The 17,569-nt window shown below is 40.7% G+C and overlaps 1 protein-coding gene across 7 annotated transcripts in view; it reads left to right on the forward strand.

The window, feature by feature from the left end:
• The window catches only part of celf6 (CUGBP Elav-like family member 6), a 189,695-nt gene extending 179,954 nt beyond the window's left edge, over positions 1-9,741 (forward strand). For all 7 annotated transcript variants that reach the window (XR_011980820.1, XR_011980819.1, XR_011980822.1 and 4 more), the window contains one exon: positions 761-9,741. The gene's annotated coding sequence lies outside the window, so the exon portion shown is untranslated. The remainder of the gene's footprint in view (positions 1-760) is intronic.
• Positions 9,742-17,569: the final 7,828 nt, after the last annotated feature.

A 17,569-nucleotide genomic window follows, 5' to 3' on the forward strand; every position in this document is an offset into this window, starting at 1 on the left:
CAGGTGTAATAGCAGAGCTTTGTTTTAACACTGTACACACTGTAACCTAAGTCTGACCAGATACTGCTGCTGTCCTCTTAGTGTCCTCTTGGTGAAGAGGTTGTTGTCGATTCTAGCCTAGCACCTGCTCGCTTCCCCGGCCTCCCCACGACCTCCCTCCGGTCAGACCCCCTCATAGCTTCTCTTTGCTTTTAGCCTTTTTAGCAGCACTTCCATAGTCTTCCAAAGTAGTCATTGCATTTACACAGCAAAATGGCTTTGTGTAAATTTTAAGGGTTTCAATATAACGCGTCAAGGACGTTCTGTAGGAGTGGTAGGGCTTTTGGAATTGGCACATTTTACAGTTCTGTTTTTGTTAGGCCAGATCTTTTCAATGAAAAGACAGCAGTGTTTGAGGTTCACAGTTTAACTATGCTACGGTAAATACAGTACACAGCACCTTTAAAAGGAAGTAGTCATTCACTGCATTTCACCCTTCCCCGTAGCACCACACAGATGAATCATGATTCAGAGGTAGCAGGAACAAAAGAAAGCCTCGTTGATGTGAATTTGGGCTCCTGTAGCTATGAGTGACTCTCTTCACTTTCTTTTCTGTGAGTGTTTTTTCTCGATGTTGGCTGTAACTGTTAGTGTGCAAAACTCTCACTTCAGCCTGTATGTGCAGACAAACACAATGTACTGGGTTCATGCTTTCTTCCCTTCCCTCCTTCCTTCTTTTCCTCTGTTTTCTCCACCTCTTCCCCCTTTCTCCTTCTCTCAGGATGAAGGACTACAACACCTTATTTCCACAAGTGCAGTATAAGTACAAAAGACTTCTTCGCTCTGCCACATATCATGAAAGAAGAGTGGTCCCTTGATTCTGCGGGAAAATCACAGAGAGAAGTTAGACTGGGTGACAGAAGGAACAAGGAGGATTTCTTTCTTGGCTAAATGTTTTTTTTTTCTCTCTCTCTCTCTTTCTCTCTTTTTTTCTTCCTTTCTTTTTTTTAGCTTTGGCATCTGCGGAAGCAAGTTTTGCAGAACTTTTTTGCTGCTGTTTTTTAGACAAGATGGAAAAAAAAATCTTTATAGACACATTATGCTCAAAGCATGCATACACAGATATACAATCACACATGTAGACACTTATACACACACACACACACACACACACACACGCACACACACGCACACACACACACACATCCGCACATCATAACACACACAAACCCTTTGCACTTAGGCAGACATGCATAAAAGATGCACTTCATAAACAAACATGTTTTGAAATCCTCATGTAAATACTGATATCTCTATTTACAACATGCATACATACGTCTACAAACACATACGTACGTACATACACACAAACACACACACACACACACACACGCACACACACGCATACACACATACACACCAGCCTGCTGCCATTTTGGTTTTTGTGCCTAAACAGGTGTTGTGGTCTATGCCAGAAAGCTCTGGAGAAATGGAAGAGAGAACGGTAATCCAGGATTATTTACATGCATCATTCCTTAGGAAATAGGGACCAAAGGACTACATGCTTTTTAAAAGAATATAAATATATAAATATATAAATATATACATATATATTTAAAAAAAAAAGAAAAAAAAAACTCTTACCTTGTAGCTGCAAGTATTACGATTACAAATAGTAGTAGTTGAAAGAAATAATTAAGTCAGTATCCAGTGGCCTATGTGAGGTGAACATTAAAGGAAATATTGATTCTAAAGAAGAAGAAAAAAGGGGGGAAAAGAAAAGAAAAAACTTAAAAAAAAAAAAAAAAGAAAAGAAAAATGTAACGGGGGCTGATAGTTTGCTCTGGCTGCTGTTTTTGGCACCGGAAAGTAGATTAGAAACGTAGATTATAGCCGTAGATTTGCTAATTTTTGCTGTTTTTTTTAAACGAGAAGAAAATACTTGAACTTGTAAAGAAAGGAGGAAAATGTACAAAAAAGTAACAATATGAACATGAAATGAAGAAAAACACACAAAAAAGAGATTCCAGTGTCTGTCCTGATGGGCACCAAGCCTCTCTCCAGAACATCCTGAACATATTTAACCAACGGACAACACAGCTCATCGCAGTCCCTTCACCATGCCATCCGACAGCTACTACGGAATTGTTTGGAAGGGAAAATTTGGAGAGAGCGAGAGAGGAAAGCAAAAAGAAAGCAAACAAACGTAAAAGGAGCGTCTGAAGTCTGTACTTGACAGGGTGCAGGCTTTCCATAAGCCTTTTTGTTCAAGCGACAATCCACTGTAAAGACCAAGCTACTGGATATGGTGTGTACTCTCTTCTTTTCTTTAAGCTTTTTTTGTACTATGACAGGGAGTGTGCTATCTAGACACTTATCTCATGGTTGCTACTGCAGCAAGGAAAAAAAAAAGTAATCCTCAGAGAGTGGACTTAATGAAGTAAGGGACGAAGGAAGAGGACGAGAGAGTCGATAGCTACAGAAACTGCCAAACGAAACAGACTTGGTATTCAAGAGGTAACGACTGCAGTGACATTTTTTTTCTAAGTGTGAAACAAATCCATTAGAAATAACACCACACCGGTCTGGGGAGGTCTGCTGAAGCCATTGCAAACTTAGCGGAGCGCTTGAGGTACCGACAAATGTGTCTTTTCTCTTTTGCAGATATATCCAGAACTTTTATGGCAAAAGGCAAAAAAAAAAAAAACAACACACACACAAATGCACTCACAGCATTAACAGCTGAAAGCTTTTAGTCATTAAGCTTTGTTGTAATCCAATGTAAATGCAACACTATTAATATGCTCTCTCTAATACATCTATTACCATAAACCTGGAGAAGGACTTGCAACGGTCTGAACAACAGTCAGTCACCCTCTCCCAAGCCTGTATTGCACTCAAAGGTGAAACATTGTCAGTTATCTGAAGTTCAGTGTAGAGAACATGCTCATTAACATAATCTAAGATTTGGGGTTTATGTCCATGATTGTACTCCTTCAGTCATTTTTATATATACCTGCAATGCTGCCGAACCACACTGTTTTTTTGTTTGCTTTTTTTTTCATTTTAAATTTCACAATGGTTTTGTTCATGCAGTGAAATTTTGATTTAGCCTTGCATTTAATCAAACCCTCAAAAATATCTATCTCGGGAAGTGAAAACATCTTAAATAAATGCACTAAGTGCCAGTATATTACATTACTTAAAATAAGATTATATTATTAAATTATTGTAAAATAATTATTCCCATAAATAATCTTGAAAATAGAAAATAAATACTTTTGATATCATAAAGAATAAAGAATGTTTTAAAAAGAAATTTGTGGCTTAAATATCCGTCCATCTATCCATCCATCTTCATCACCGCTTCATACTGGTCAGGGTCACGATGGGTCCAGAACCTACCTGGAATCATTGAGCACAAGGCAGGAATACGTCCTGGTCAGGGCGCCAATGCATTGCAGTGGCTTGAAGATTTTTAACACAATGTAGGTTTTGTTTCAATTTAGGGCCTAGAACATGCCTTTACATTATGTGGAAGATGGTACGGTCTTCTTACTTTTAGACATATCTCTTTGGCAAATAGGAATCTCATCAGAATGTCTGTCAAAAGGTGTGTTCTGATATTAAAAATACAGGGGTTTTCACCACATTTCACCAGAAGTCAATGATCCAACATGTCATGTTATTAATAATGCACTCTGTGTGTTCAAGATTGGAGTAAAAGAAATGATATTGGGCAGATGTCAGAAATGTCATGGAAAATGAGAACAGTTGGGATTTTCCTTTCGTATCAATCAGCAAAAAAGTAGCAAGTGGTGTTTTTATATAATTTGACACGCTGTCATGAGACTTTTGTGCATGCACGCATTGCGATGGCAATGCTGAAATAATATATTGTGCAGCACTAGTTTTTAAGGAACCAAAAGTGGTTCTTTTATGACATTGTACAAGCAATCCTTTCTGTAAAAGAACAGGGGCAGATTTGGCTTATTAAAAAATATGCTTGAATGAGATTCGTGTAACATATAGATGTTGGACATCTACAATCTAACAGGTGGAATAATCTCCTAATGTCTAAGAATTGGATTTATTTGTAGGTGTAGTATAGTGGGTAACAACCTGCCTTCTCCATGGCAGACTAGGGTTCAGGATTCAAGCCCACATCGCTACACCAAGTCCTAGGACAAGACTCCCATTGCTGCATTCACCTACCTGTGGCATGGTTCAGATGTAGGTTGCTCTGGATAAGAGTGTCAGCTGTCAATGTAGAATAATTTTATAATAAATTCATAGTGGAATTTTGGGAGATGGTCCATGCCCCTAATCCTCTCACTTAGCCCGATATAAACCCTTATTCTCCCTCCATCATCACAACGAACAGTTTCGCACCCTCAACTTCGCTTTGCTCATTTCTTCACCTTCTTCTCCCCTCTTCAGCTTCACTCACCTATATAGAAGCCACTCCAAACTCCAGCCCAAAAAATCCTCTGAGTTTAGCCTCCACATTCCAGTCTTTATGGACGTGGGACTTACAAGTAAAAGAATTATTAGATTTATTGACCCCATCCAAGATGTTTTCACTTCCCATGATACATTTGCTGGTCATTGATGAGAAAATGTACAGCTGGAGGTCCATAACACTGCTGAACACAGAAATGAACATTAACCTGCTAAAGCCACTTCTCCCGCATAGTTACTGTGTCCTTGGGCATGGGCAGGCTCAAAAGCTTCAGCGGATCAGACAATAGGCTGAGTGTAGAAGGGTGGGCAGGAAATTATGGATGTCAACAACCAAACCTGACCTCTAAGCTTCGATGCCAGCATATCAAACCTCGCTTTTCTCCTTTAACGTGAAAGTTCCCTTGAGGATTCCCAAAGGACCAAAACCATGCAATTCTAATCTGCTGCCTCCCCTTGCCAAATGAAATTTGTCCTTCCTGCCTGCTTGAAGTTGACAGGGTTGATTGACTTTAACGAGGAAACTGGGCATTGTTCGACAGTTAAGGCCAGCCTGCCCACGTCTAAGACCTTCAGAGTCATACGTAAGGTAAACTCTTTTCTTATGGCTCTGTTTAAAACAGAGGAATTGTACCAGACACCCAGGCTTTACAAAAGTAACATAGCTCATTGAGGATCTTAAGATTATCTTAAACATTCAGATGGATTCTTAGGCTGTGATGCTTTTACTGAGCCCTGACGTATGGGTAATGAGATTTCTGCAGTGTTTGAACGTTTCAGTGGTTCATTTTTTATTTGTTTGTTTCAAAGTTTTCTTCTCTGTACATACTTTATGTATTTTTTTTTATCCTGCCCTGAAACAATAGCTACTATAGGTTTGCTGGAGTATTGCATAAAACCTTAACAATTTGCACTAGTTATGACCTCAGTACTTGCCAATGATTTATTCAGTCTTACTAGAAGATAGAGCATCTGGATAACAAGCATTTTCAACACTTAAAATCATTCCCGGCTACTCATCCTGAATACGTCGTTTCTATTATCGTGCAGCCAACTGAGTTTAAACTTTTTGGTTTTGGGGTGCAAAGCTTTCTTTCCTGCAGTAGAAACATGTCAGAGGCAGATTTTAAAGAAGTGCCAAACAGTATTTCATCTGAAAGCCTGCATTTTCTGAGTTGCGTCTGGCGAACGGCCTCAGTCATTATTATCTCAGCACTTAACTGTACCTCTGCCTTCTTGTCTGGGGACCTTCGTTCAACAAAAAGTCCCATTCATGTAACATTGCCTTTTTTGTTGTAGCTGTAAATGTGGACATCTGCAAAGCACACGTATTATTAAGCACTGGATGAATATTTGGTGAAGCACAGAATAAAAAGGCTACTTTAATGCCCACAAACGCTGCCCTACTTTTGCCCGTCATGGGCTGCCTCAAATTGCCATGAGAGACTTTCCAGTTTATGGCACTGGTTCCTTATTTGTTGCAAAAATATGCAACATAATAGAAGGACGCATCGATTCAGTTTGAAACAGGTAATTGCGAATGCCTTGGTCTTTTAAATTACCACCTGACAATGATGTCTCCAGTAAAATGGACTGTTTTCCATCAAGAATTGCAAGAGGTTCTTAAGTAAGCAGCTGTCATAAATTTCCCACACTGCGACGTCTTTTATTCTGCTTTTACTCCTGTTGCCTGCATTGCCTCGTTTTATTTCATTTCTTGTATGTGGAGAGAAAGCTGTTCTTTGTGTCAGGTCGAAATCAGGCCAGGAACCCCTGCTAAGTGTTTGGATTAAAGTGCCATATTCCTATAGCCTCTGCAGCAGAGATAGGAGGAACATGCTTTAAAAGGCTAAATTTAACTATGTTAAATCATAAGCGCCGTTCCAACAAGGCTTATTGTGTTAACACCCAAGAGAGGATGAAGTTGGTGCGATACACAGGGGAAAAAATTGCTTGGAAAGGAGGCAACTGTGTAGCTCTTGTTGGTACTGAGTCGATTTCTTTTGTCCAATTGCTAGAGCTTTGTTTATGGCTTTGTTAAGACGGACAGATCTGGCCTCTTTGTGCCACCTCTCTGAGGTCTCCTTGCTGGTCAGAAAGCCAGTGATGGTGTTAAACTGGATTCCTCCCATCGTTCCCAGCCTGGTAGATAGATGTTGGAGTTGTAGTGCATTAAAGATGGCACTCGTGCTCCGTTCTACATGCCAAATCCTGTTGTTCCAGAGATGAATGTGGAATGAGTTAAGCGGCCAGAGAAGGAGGGGGGTACCATGTGCCAGAACACAGCCCCTCATCTCCATTCCCCCTGAGGCTTTACTGCTCTCCCTAAAATAGCAGTGATTGTCAAGGAAAGGAAGTGAAATGTAATTGACTGAAAGTACAGAGATAATTAAGGGAACCTGTTAGACAGCAGGAGGAAAGATGAATGCTGCACATTTCGTTTTTTGGTAAAAAGAGAGATATAAAAAAAAAAACGTGTTCGTCATCCAGTTTTAAGCAGTTGAGCAGTCTTTGGAGGGAGAAACAAAGGCCTATAGTAGGTGGCGAGGACACAATGGCACATGAAGGGCTGGAAGTGTGTACAGTTACTGCAGCTGAAGTGCCACAAGTCCAACTTCAGTACTCAGGGCATCAGGTAAAATGATGTCAAGACTTGTGGGACCTCTATTAGGGCCCAGCCGCACTAAGGGCGAGGGATTCTTCAGGCATGCAGTAGACTGAGGGAAGATTAGAGAACATGATGGTCCTGATAGAGGAGGGGGTTGAGGCTGCATCAGGAAACAGCTTTTATTTATCAGCCGGTCGTGCCATTTTGAATGCATCAAAGGAAATGCTTTGATCCTCCCAGAGAAGCGCAGAGAGATGGGGGGGATATTGGGGGGGGTGCGTGGCCAATCATGGAAAACATGCAATCAGGTTTGACAACGAAATCCAAGATTCGGAATGATGCAAAGCAGGCAGACCCTTTTATTTCTTAAAGAATAAAAGGCCGAGAAGGAAGCAAGATGGCTCACAGACACTGTATAGAGACTTTTCTCAGTTATTTTAGCTGCGTTGACCATGATGTCAATAAAATGTGAATACACAGCTGCAAAGGGAATTGAGCGTGGGTGGGTTGGTCGGCGAGGGAGGGGTGGGATTATTTTTTATTTATTTATTTATCTGCTCTAACATTTCAGTATCGGCTGAACTGTATATTATGCTCCCGGATTTAATACTCTATAGAACTAGGCCAAATGTTCGATTTGTAAAAACATAAAAAAAAGACCCTCCACCAACAAGCAGTGATGAAGTCAGCGTTTTAATGTTTACACTTGCATATTCTGAGATTAAGGACACCTGAATGGAATGAACGTCCGTACCGCAGCTGTGGGCTTGGTCCAGCAGGATGTGCGAGGGTTAATAATAGATGTACCGAGTGAAGGCTGGACCCTCCCTGCAGTCTGCTAGGAATCTGGTGTAGACTACGGCACACACAGCGACTTGTGTTAAACGCAGTGTGACTGCATGCCCGGAGGGTAAAGGGTGGAGGGTGATAGCATATGTACATACAACCCAAGCACAGGTTGCGTTAGCAGGTGTTTTGCTCGTAATCTGCCTTGAGACCCAGCCAGGTGAGCGGAGGTGGAGGGGGAGTGGTGGGGGGTTGGTGGGACACCTGCGTGCCGAGACAAAGCGGCCCACCGTCTCTTCTACAGTAGTGTTCACTTCTTTACAGCCTGTGCCATTTCCACCTGCCCGATCGCTCCTGGGCACATACACAATCTGTAAATACGATATAGCTTATTTTTCAATTCTGTTTCTTCTTTCTACACAACGTGAGAAACAACGACCGAAAATAGTGCAGGAAAAAAAAAGATATATTTCAGTGGGAGGGAAAAGTATGAAATAATTTATGAGATGATTTTTATTTATGTTCCTGATGTTCAAATGAATTTTATATGTGGTTAAAAACATTTATTTATTGTATGTTTTCTGTATGTTTTATGTTAGCTTTGAAAGCTGGGATGACCTAGTTTGTGGAAAGATTTACTCTGATGTGCTTTGATGGCATGACTTTCTTCCTTTTTTTTTATGGGTGCACCTGAGAGATGCCCTTGAGAAATCTGACATGAAGACAGAGGTGGGGTACTAAAAAATAGGAAACGCGAAAGCAAGAGAGAGCACATTCAGACCTGTGTGTGAAACCATTGTGTAAATCATGTATTGATGAGAACGGATATGTTTTATCGAAATGTTTAAAGACAGATCCGTGCTCCTTTTTTTTTCATTAACAGAGTCAATCATGCTCTATGGGACTGCTCTCGACTCTTCTTTTTAAAAAATCTCAAATATTTGAAACCAGATGTTTGCCTTGAAATCTTTCACAGTCTGGAACCGATGCTTTTGTCTTCAGCGTCTCCATTGTCTGGTCTTGTCATTTGTGTATAAGCTGTAAATGAAGTTGAAAATGAAGTGGGAAGATTTCCTATTCTCTTCTGCTTCAGGTGAAGTTCAAAAAAAAAGAAAAGAAAAGAAAAGACAAGAGGTAGCTGACTTGAACGTCATTTTTCACTGCGTACTCGTCTCGCATTTTTATGATTGTGAGTTATGGGAACGCAGTGGAGCTGTCAGTCGCCGGGAGTGCAGCTGAACAGAGAGAATGGCTTTCCTGATTTGTTCATCGATGGTGCAGATGCCAAACACTGAGGGACGTTTGCCTTAAATACAACACGTTTTCTCTAGTAATGCTACCTAGACATCAGCCATGCCACTCCACTTTATCGCAGGCCCATGTCCTTATGTGGCGTTGTGCAAGGCCTCTGTGTTGGCGCTTTTCTTCAAGGCCCCTTGAGGTTTCCAATTCATTAATGTAATGCCTTTGTAAGGACCAAACTCAAACTCAACCACAGTGTAAACTTACAAAGCAATTCCACAAGGCAATTTGTCTTTGAGGATAAAATTGTGTTTTCCAAGAAACAAAATAGACCACCACGTTCCCAGCTTCACGTTAATACTATAATCTCAACCCATTATGACTTTTTTTTACTTTCTTTGTTTTCTTTGTAGGTTCATGCATTTTAATTGCTTTCAATGTGTTGAAAAAAAACTTTTTCAAATTAAAAGCGAAAAATCTTGAAGAGAAAAAAAATGTTCTTTTTTTATTTTTCTTGAAACAGAGCTGTAAAATAGCATTGGCACGAGCCTGTTCTCTCCACATATGGGCTGTTGTTTTTTCCCCCTCACTGCTCCTGAACTGTGTAGCTCTAGATCATTATATTCTCTGCTTAGGCTAAAAATAAAGCACAGTCCTGTAGACTAGCACGGCTCCTTTTCATTCATTCATTCTTTCACTCATTCATATGATTGTTTGATTCTGTCCTGTCTCCGCTTCACAGCGCCACACAGTCAGAGCTGTCTCCTTCACTTGGGAGGAAATGCCTTTGGTTTGTGCAGCTGTAAAAATTGTGGTGGCTTTTTTGTCACTTGAATTATACAGAGAATGCATTTAGCATGTGTCATTGTATTAATTGAGATAATGGCGTTAAGCATATCTGAATACCAAATGAGACGAGAGGGTTGGTAGCAAATCGTTTAAAAAGGGCGAATAATGCATAATAAATGGAAGGAAGAGTGGGAGGGGGATGAAGGGCGGATTGATTAAACTAGAATAAAACATTGTTTAGCGCCCGCCCCACACACACGCACACACACACACACACACACACACACACACTCTCTTTTGGAAACAAAAGCAGTTGGAAAACTTTTCACTTTGCCTGAAAGGCAAATACAGACTGCAGGAGATGAATACTAAATATAAATGTTCAACTAGAACTTTTTAAACTAGAACTTCTCCCCACAAATGAACCAACACAAGTAGATATGATTAGGACTCTTTACGACCATGCCAGTGTACTACTTACTTTTTCTGTCTGTTGACTTATTGTGGGTGTTTCTATTCAAAATATATTATTGCTCTTATGCAAAAACCTTGTATCTTCTTTTTTCACTTTTTGGCATAATCAAAATCTGGCAGTTGTTCTTCACATTGTGTCCGAGTTTCATGATGAAAGGACAAATAGAAATGCTCCAGAATTGAGAGCATTGCAAGTGCGGGGGGGAGGGGGATTTGGAGAGGGGTGTTAATTGACAGTATCACATTGGGAGAAAAAAAATCAAAAAATTATTTTAAATAAAATGATTGAAAATTTAATTTTTTCCTTTTTTTGTAAAGTTGACATTGGGAAGATACAAGGTTTTGCATGACAGCACCACTATTTAAGAGTGTGCTTTTTCATTAGATAACAGAAATACCCAGGAATGCACCTACATTTATGAAAAAAAGGATGCTTAAACAAAAGCAACGGCATAGATTTACAATGTTGGTTCCCTGGAGCAGTGGTTCCCAACCCTGTGCCTGCCCTGTACATTTTAGTACCCCTAATCTGCACATTTACCCTGCTCTAAACACACCTATCCAGCTAATCAGTGAATTAACAAGCTCTTCATGTGGTGAAGGTGCAGAAAAGCACTAAAATGTGCAGGGGGTGCAGGGGGTCTTCCAGGACCAGGGTTGGGAACCACTGCCCCAGAGAACATTTCAGTTGATGGTTCTTTGAAGAATCCTTCTAATAAATGAGATGTAAAAGTTAAACGTATAAGATGTATAAGTGATGTGTAAGAAAAATGTTTAACTTGAACACCAATGATCGTTTTCCTAGAACCATATGTCCAACCCAAGAACCACTTAGGAACCTATATTTTTGTGTTCTTTCTTTATTGTTCTTCACTTGAGCAGATTCATGCCACTGCCTCTAGGCTATACACTGTAAACACACAGCTGATACCCTGTGTGTTACATTTCTATTAAAGCAGCAAAAACAATGTAGTGTTTACGTCAAGGGCGGCCTGGTCAGCGGGAGGAAATTGGGCTCAAAAGGAGGGATATTTTCCATGTGCTTTGAGCCCTGACGACATGTGAAAGGAATATAAATTAAGTGTTTGTGAGAGCCTAACATCTTTAGCCCCGCCACTTTTGAGTGCACTTGTCAGCGACCACAAATGTTCTCAGGAGAGCAAAGTTAATCTCTGTTTAAGTAAGCAATTGACTTATCCATGCTCCACCCACTAATGTGTTCTTTAGAAGCTGGACCATGTTGTTGTAGCTAATCTAAATGATGATTCATTTGCTTTAGTGCTAATGTTAGCTCAGTGCGCCTAAACAAAGAGTCTCATTCTCATTCTTCTCATCTTTTAGCACAAAAAATGACATTTCTCTTTGTGTAATTAATGCACACAATAATGAATTTGTAATTCTGTGTGTAAAGCTTTCTCTTCCAACAAGTCATTTACAGAAAACCAAAATCTAATGAAAATGTAATTTTATACATTTTTTATACTCAATATTCCCACCTTGCCATAAACATATTTGAGCAAACCGTAGATTCATCAGAAGAATCTGAAACATTTGATGCAAAAAAAAGTTTGGCCAACTGAGGATGATGTAGAAAGCAGTTGACTCCAAACTCCACATCAAGGCAGACACACGCTCACTTTGAGCATCACTAAATCCTCTGAAGTGAGACTCTGTCACACCCGACACTGACACCTGAGGTCTCCCATCCACTTCCACAGTGGCAGAAAAGTTCCAGAGACATCACTAGGCAGGAAAGCACTGTGTGAAGAGTCCTGAGGAATCTTGATAGATGTGAGATTATCACAGAGGCATCATTATAATAGGAACACTTCATATCGCAGAAGTGAAAACTTTCCTAGCTTCAATGTACATTAATGTACTCCCGTTCCAGTTTTGGAATTTACTGTTGGATTGTGCATTATAAAGGGTTTACACAGTGTAAACGAGATTCTGCCTTTTCAAATGCTATGAATACAATCAAGATATAGATTAGAGGTGGTGAAAACTTTTGATTCTTAGATGCATATTTATTCTTACTTGATTTATTGATTAAGAAATCAAAGATTGTGACTTGATAATGCAATGACAGAATGCAAAAGGCGGAACTCTGAGGTGCGGAAGTGCTATGCTGGACAGTCTGTGGTGTGCATAAAACAGAGACACAAGATGGATGGTTGAGAAATCCGATACTCTCTGCATTAAAAGCTATTGTATGGAAGCACTTTGGCTCTGCTTGGCAACAACTACAATCAAGCATTACTCATTGGTACAAACCATCAAGCCACCAATGTCAAAGGTTACACCCAGCTCGATACGGGCAAAGCGAATGACAAACTCATTCACAACTTTTATTGCCAAGGATTTGCGTCCGTATTCAGTTGGGAACCAGGCATTTCATGCTATATTGCGAACTTTGGAGCCAAGATACAGCACTCTCCCATGTCAAAGCCATTTTACTGACACAGCGATCCCCACACTCTACAACACGACTACAACAAAACCAAAGTCATGGAATCACTAAAGGAAATGGATAGGATAGCTGTAACATGATGCATACATCCATTTCCATACACATGCTTTGCTATTTACTCAAGTATGGAGGGGCTGGTCCGTTCTTGGCTTTGTAGGCCAGCGCCAGTGAAGAGAACGCAGCAGTGGAGTGACATGGCTGAATTTAGGGACATTGAAGAAGACCCATGCCGCTGCATTCTGGATGAGTTGCAGGGGCCTGATGGTGCGCAGAGGGAGACCAGCCAGAAGAGAGTTGCAGTAGTCAAGTCTGGAAGTGACGAGAGACTGAACGAGCACCTGGGTGGCCTCTCTAGAGAGGAAGGGTCGAATTCTCCGGATGTTGTACAGGAGAAATCTGCAGGACCGAGTTACGTTTGCAACATGACTTGAGAACGATAACTGATCATCCATCACTACACCAAGGCTTCCAGCTTCTATAGAAGGAGTGACCAGTGAGTTCTCAAAGGTGATGGCAAGATCGTTTTTGGTCCAGCAGTTCCCGGGATGTACAGCAGCTCCGTCTTGCTGGGGTTGAGTTTGAGGTGGTGAGCCGCCATCCAAGAAGAGACGTCGGCGAGGCATGCTGAGATGCGGGCAGAAACCTGTGTGTCACACGGGTGCAGATATGGATGAGCTGTGGAAGAGTGCAGCAGAGGAATGGCAGATCACTAAGAAAGACGTTAGAGTTAGTTACTGATAACGCTGTAAATTCCTACATGTGATATATGTGATGCGCTGATACCGTTGACTTGCCACATTGCTTCCATTTGTTTTTATTAATAAAAGATATCGGAAGTAAATTCATTACAGATATTTACAAACACTTAGATTTAAAAGAACCAGGCAGAGTCGCACAGTGAGAGAAAAGAGATCCTGTATGGAAAATAAAAAAGATGCATCAAGATTTTAGCATCACGTCACAGCCCTCTGAATAATAATCATAATCAAATCATGAGGTATCTAGAGATTCCCACCCTAGTATAGAGAGACTTATGTAGACATATTCAGATGCCTTCACTGGGTAACAGATCTGTAGTGACTGAGAGCCCCTAGGCTGAAGGGTCTTGCTCAAGGGTCTGAACTGCAGCCCAATTGAGCCTCCTACGATGTCCGTATGGAAGAGAATCAGCAAATCTAATTACTGTAACAAGTACAAAAGAAATGTGTAAAGCTTAGCATAAATAAATAAATTATTCAAGCCGACTGCATTTATCCAAAATATCAAGTCAATCTTCATTAGTTTCAGAATTTCACAACTTCACGCACGACTTTTAATCTGCGCTTCCCGCCTGCCTTCCTGTAATTGCTGTGGTATTTGTTCAGACTTTGTGCAGCTGCGGCTTCCTTCTCATTCCCATCCCTGATGGAATTTATTTCAGAGACTCAAAGACAAAAGGCTGTAGCTTCTTGTTTGTTTTGCTTTGTTTTCTATGTCGTTCCCTTCTTAACATGCAGATTCCAGAGTAACAAGAGCTTATAAATAAATGGCAATCAAAAGCGAGAGAGCCAGGCATAGGCAAAAGCCTCCCAATCCCTTTGATCCTATTATGTATCACAAAAGCGTAATCAATATCCAATCAGGACTTCTGCAGTGCTGGGTGTCTTACAGGGGCCTTTATTGTCAGGGGTCACGTTGCCACGGCAACAAGGACAGGTGTGGCGGATCTCAGGCAGGGCCACTATTGACAGAGGCTTTGGGAAGCATGGCTGAAGATGGTGGGATAAAGGAAGAGGCAGATAATTAAGCTGAGGGATGCAGAGGAAGTGGAACCATCGCAAATTAAGACTGGAGACGTTGAGGAGGACGAAGCCATGGGAACAAATATCTATCGTCTTACCCATTGCACCAAAATAGTCTACAAAGTGAGTCAATCTTGTGAGGAAATAAAATTTTTGTAATTACACATGCTGCTAGCGTTTTTATTGGTTCCCCTTAAAACAGGTATAACTTGCGTAGTAGTGTAATAGCATGTACTAATAATACCAATGTCATATACATTCATTTTGCTGCTGATGTTCAGAATTTTTTTCATAATGTGGTTCTGGCACTGGTTCATTGTGTCCTAATGAATGATCCAATAGAAATGCTCCAAAATGACTTGGAATAAAATCTTTTTACATTGACTTCCATTGAAAGCTAAGACGTTTCTTCCACTTTGGAAACATAATTATTTGCATGACAGCAATGATTTATAGCCTGAATTCGAATTAGAAACACACAATAGAATTCAACCTTCACATGTAACCCATACATAGCAATGAACACATACATACTCACACTAGTATATAGGGCAGTGAGAACCTCAGGGCAGCCACTTCAGCCCAGGGAGCAGTGTGGGGGTTCAGGTGACTTGCAAAGGTATCTCTGCTCAACACTCCCTCTGCACCCCACTGGTTCAGGGGATTGAAACCGCCAAGCTTTGTGGTCCCAAGCTTACTTTTCTAACCTGACTGCCCTGTAAGAAGAGGCTGGAAAACAGAATAATAATTCCTGACTGTTTAACTGTGTGGCATTTTCCCCTTAAAAAACTGCATCAGAATCATGTTGGTGCTCCACTGACTTGTATTAGGGAGAATTGCATTGCAGCTGTTGCTGCTCTGGACTCGGCACACTGCTAACTGCAGTATGTAACTTTAAAGAAATGGGCAGGACAACGCTTGCAAGAACTGTGTAACGCTAAGTAACCCGAGTCACATTTGTAAAAATCATAATCTGTAACATTACTCTACTGCCTCAGTTCACATACTTCTCTCACTTTCAGTGATGGTTCTGTATCTCTCAGTTCGTCCAGAAAAACGTGCCCGTTAGTGGTGGCGGAAAGCAACTTGCCGACTCTAGGGGAGCTCAGGAGCAAGGATTGCCAATTTTACTACTCATAAATTCCAGTTTTCTATGTAATTACTAAATCATAAGTATTAATATGTAAAAAGTCTTGGAATTAGTTAGATATATAACTGAATAAAAACTCTCTGGTTTCAAAAGTGAAGTATAAAATATGCCCAATCCATTTCAGAATGGATTTTTTCTCAATATATTAGTACACATAAATTTTATAATTCCAAAATCAGTGTTGTAAGTCAGCTTTGCAGGAGGGCAGCCTATTTATAAAAGCCTATTTTCCTCTTTCACACTCAGCTCAGTAATATTTTACAAGGCTCTACATACCCCCGTTTGAATTTATGTGATTTCTGATGCATAGTTTCCATAAATACAAAATGAAATGTGCATACAGAGCGACGATGCCCTGCCCATTTTTATGTCTCAATCTTTCCCTCATACCATTGTAATTCAGAAGATGATAAAACAATAACAATGAAATACGGGGCCAATGATTCGGGCCATGCGAGGAACACCTGAGTCACTGGAGAGTGATGTCATTGCGGCAGATTTCTACGGAGGCCAACGAGTTGGGTTTTCGACCTTTTGTCCATTCTGCTCATCAGTTCTAGTGCCCAGGCTACAGACTGTCAACAATATGCAAGCGGACTCACTGTCAGTGCATCCACACTCAACTAACCTTTGTCTGCTCAGGTCATTGATTGCAGTCAGTGACGAGGGAAGCCAAGCATCAGCCACTGATTAACCTCAGGGTTAATGGATCATTACAGTTTGCTGTCAATCTGTGTGTTCAGGGCGGTAGTCGAGTGACTCTTCAGTGAAAGAGGACTGCTGGCTTCTAGACCTGCTTTAATATGAATGGTAAAGGAACAGCTCCTTTGTCTTGGGGCATTGGTAAGAGGAAAACACACAAAAATCAAACCTAGCATCCACAGGGAGGGACTTTTTAAGGTACTTTGAAGAACCTTCTAGAATAGGAAAGTTCGATAGGAACCAATGCTTAAGGTTAACTAAGTAACCTTTATTGAAATGCTGTAATAATAATAATAATAATAATAATAGATAATTGAAAGATAACAATATTTGCCAAAATCTAGGTTAGGCATTAATAGTTCTTCTGGGAAGTGAGACTGTGCTCGCTTGGCTGAGGCAAAGAAGGGCCAGAGCCCACTTTTCCAGACAGAGGTTGAGCATAATTTTTACCATCAGGAGGAGCAGGGGTGGTAATAGGGTGCAGAGTTTCATCACAACAAGGAGAGGAGAGGTTTTACAGTGTATAGTAATGGAGAGGAAGAATTTGGGCGTGGTCCTTCTCCCAAACATTGTTATACCACTTAATTAAAAAAACTCCATTTAAAGAAGAAGAGAAGCAGTCAGTAGTTCAAAAAGTTAGCTTTTGTTAGTTTATGCGCCTCTCTCATCTGCATCTAATATCCATATGCTGTTAACCCTTTCCTCCCAGCAGGCTGGGCATGCTCTCTGTAGTCTGAACTCTTGCACATTATCTTATCAAACTCCAACCAAAGACCTCAAAGTCCTCAAGTTATTCTACCATGACACAGCCCCTTCAGATTAACCAAGCAGTTTTTGTTTTTCACTTAAGGCCACATAGGTCCAAAAACAGTCAGCCTACCTCTGGGTTTCTATATTGTCCTGTCACATGTATAAAGCACACTGAGTAGCAGTACATTCCAACACCTCCATTTCCCAAAAGGGGGTACACATCTGTCCCTGTGCTCCCTGAAAAGCAAGTAGAGTTATACCTTAAAAGGTTAACACTCATATATGTCATGTATTGTATCACTGCATACATTTACTACTAACGTATTGACTATCCCGTGCTCTTCCTTAAACAGTCTGGCTTGTTAGAGGAGAGAAAG

Source organism: Salminus brasiliensis, chromosome 13, assembly GCF_030463535.1.
Source record: "Salminus brasiliensis chromosome 13, fSalBra1.hap2, whole genome shotgun sequence".
Classification (NCBI taxonomy): domain Eukaryota; kingdom Metazoa; phylum Chordata; class Actinopteri; order Characiformes; family Bryconidae; genus Salminus; species Salminus brasiliensis.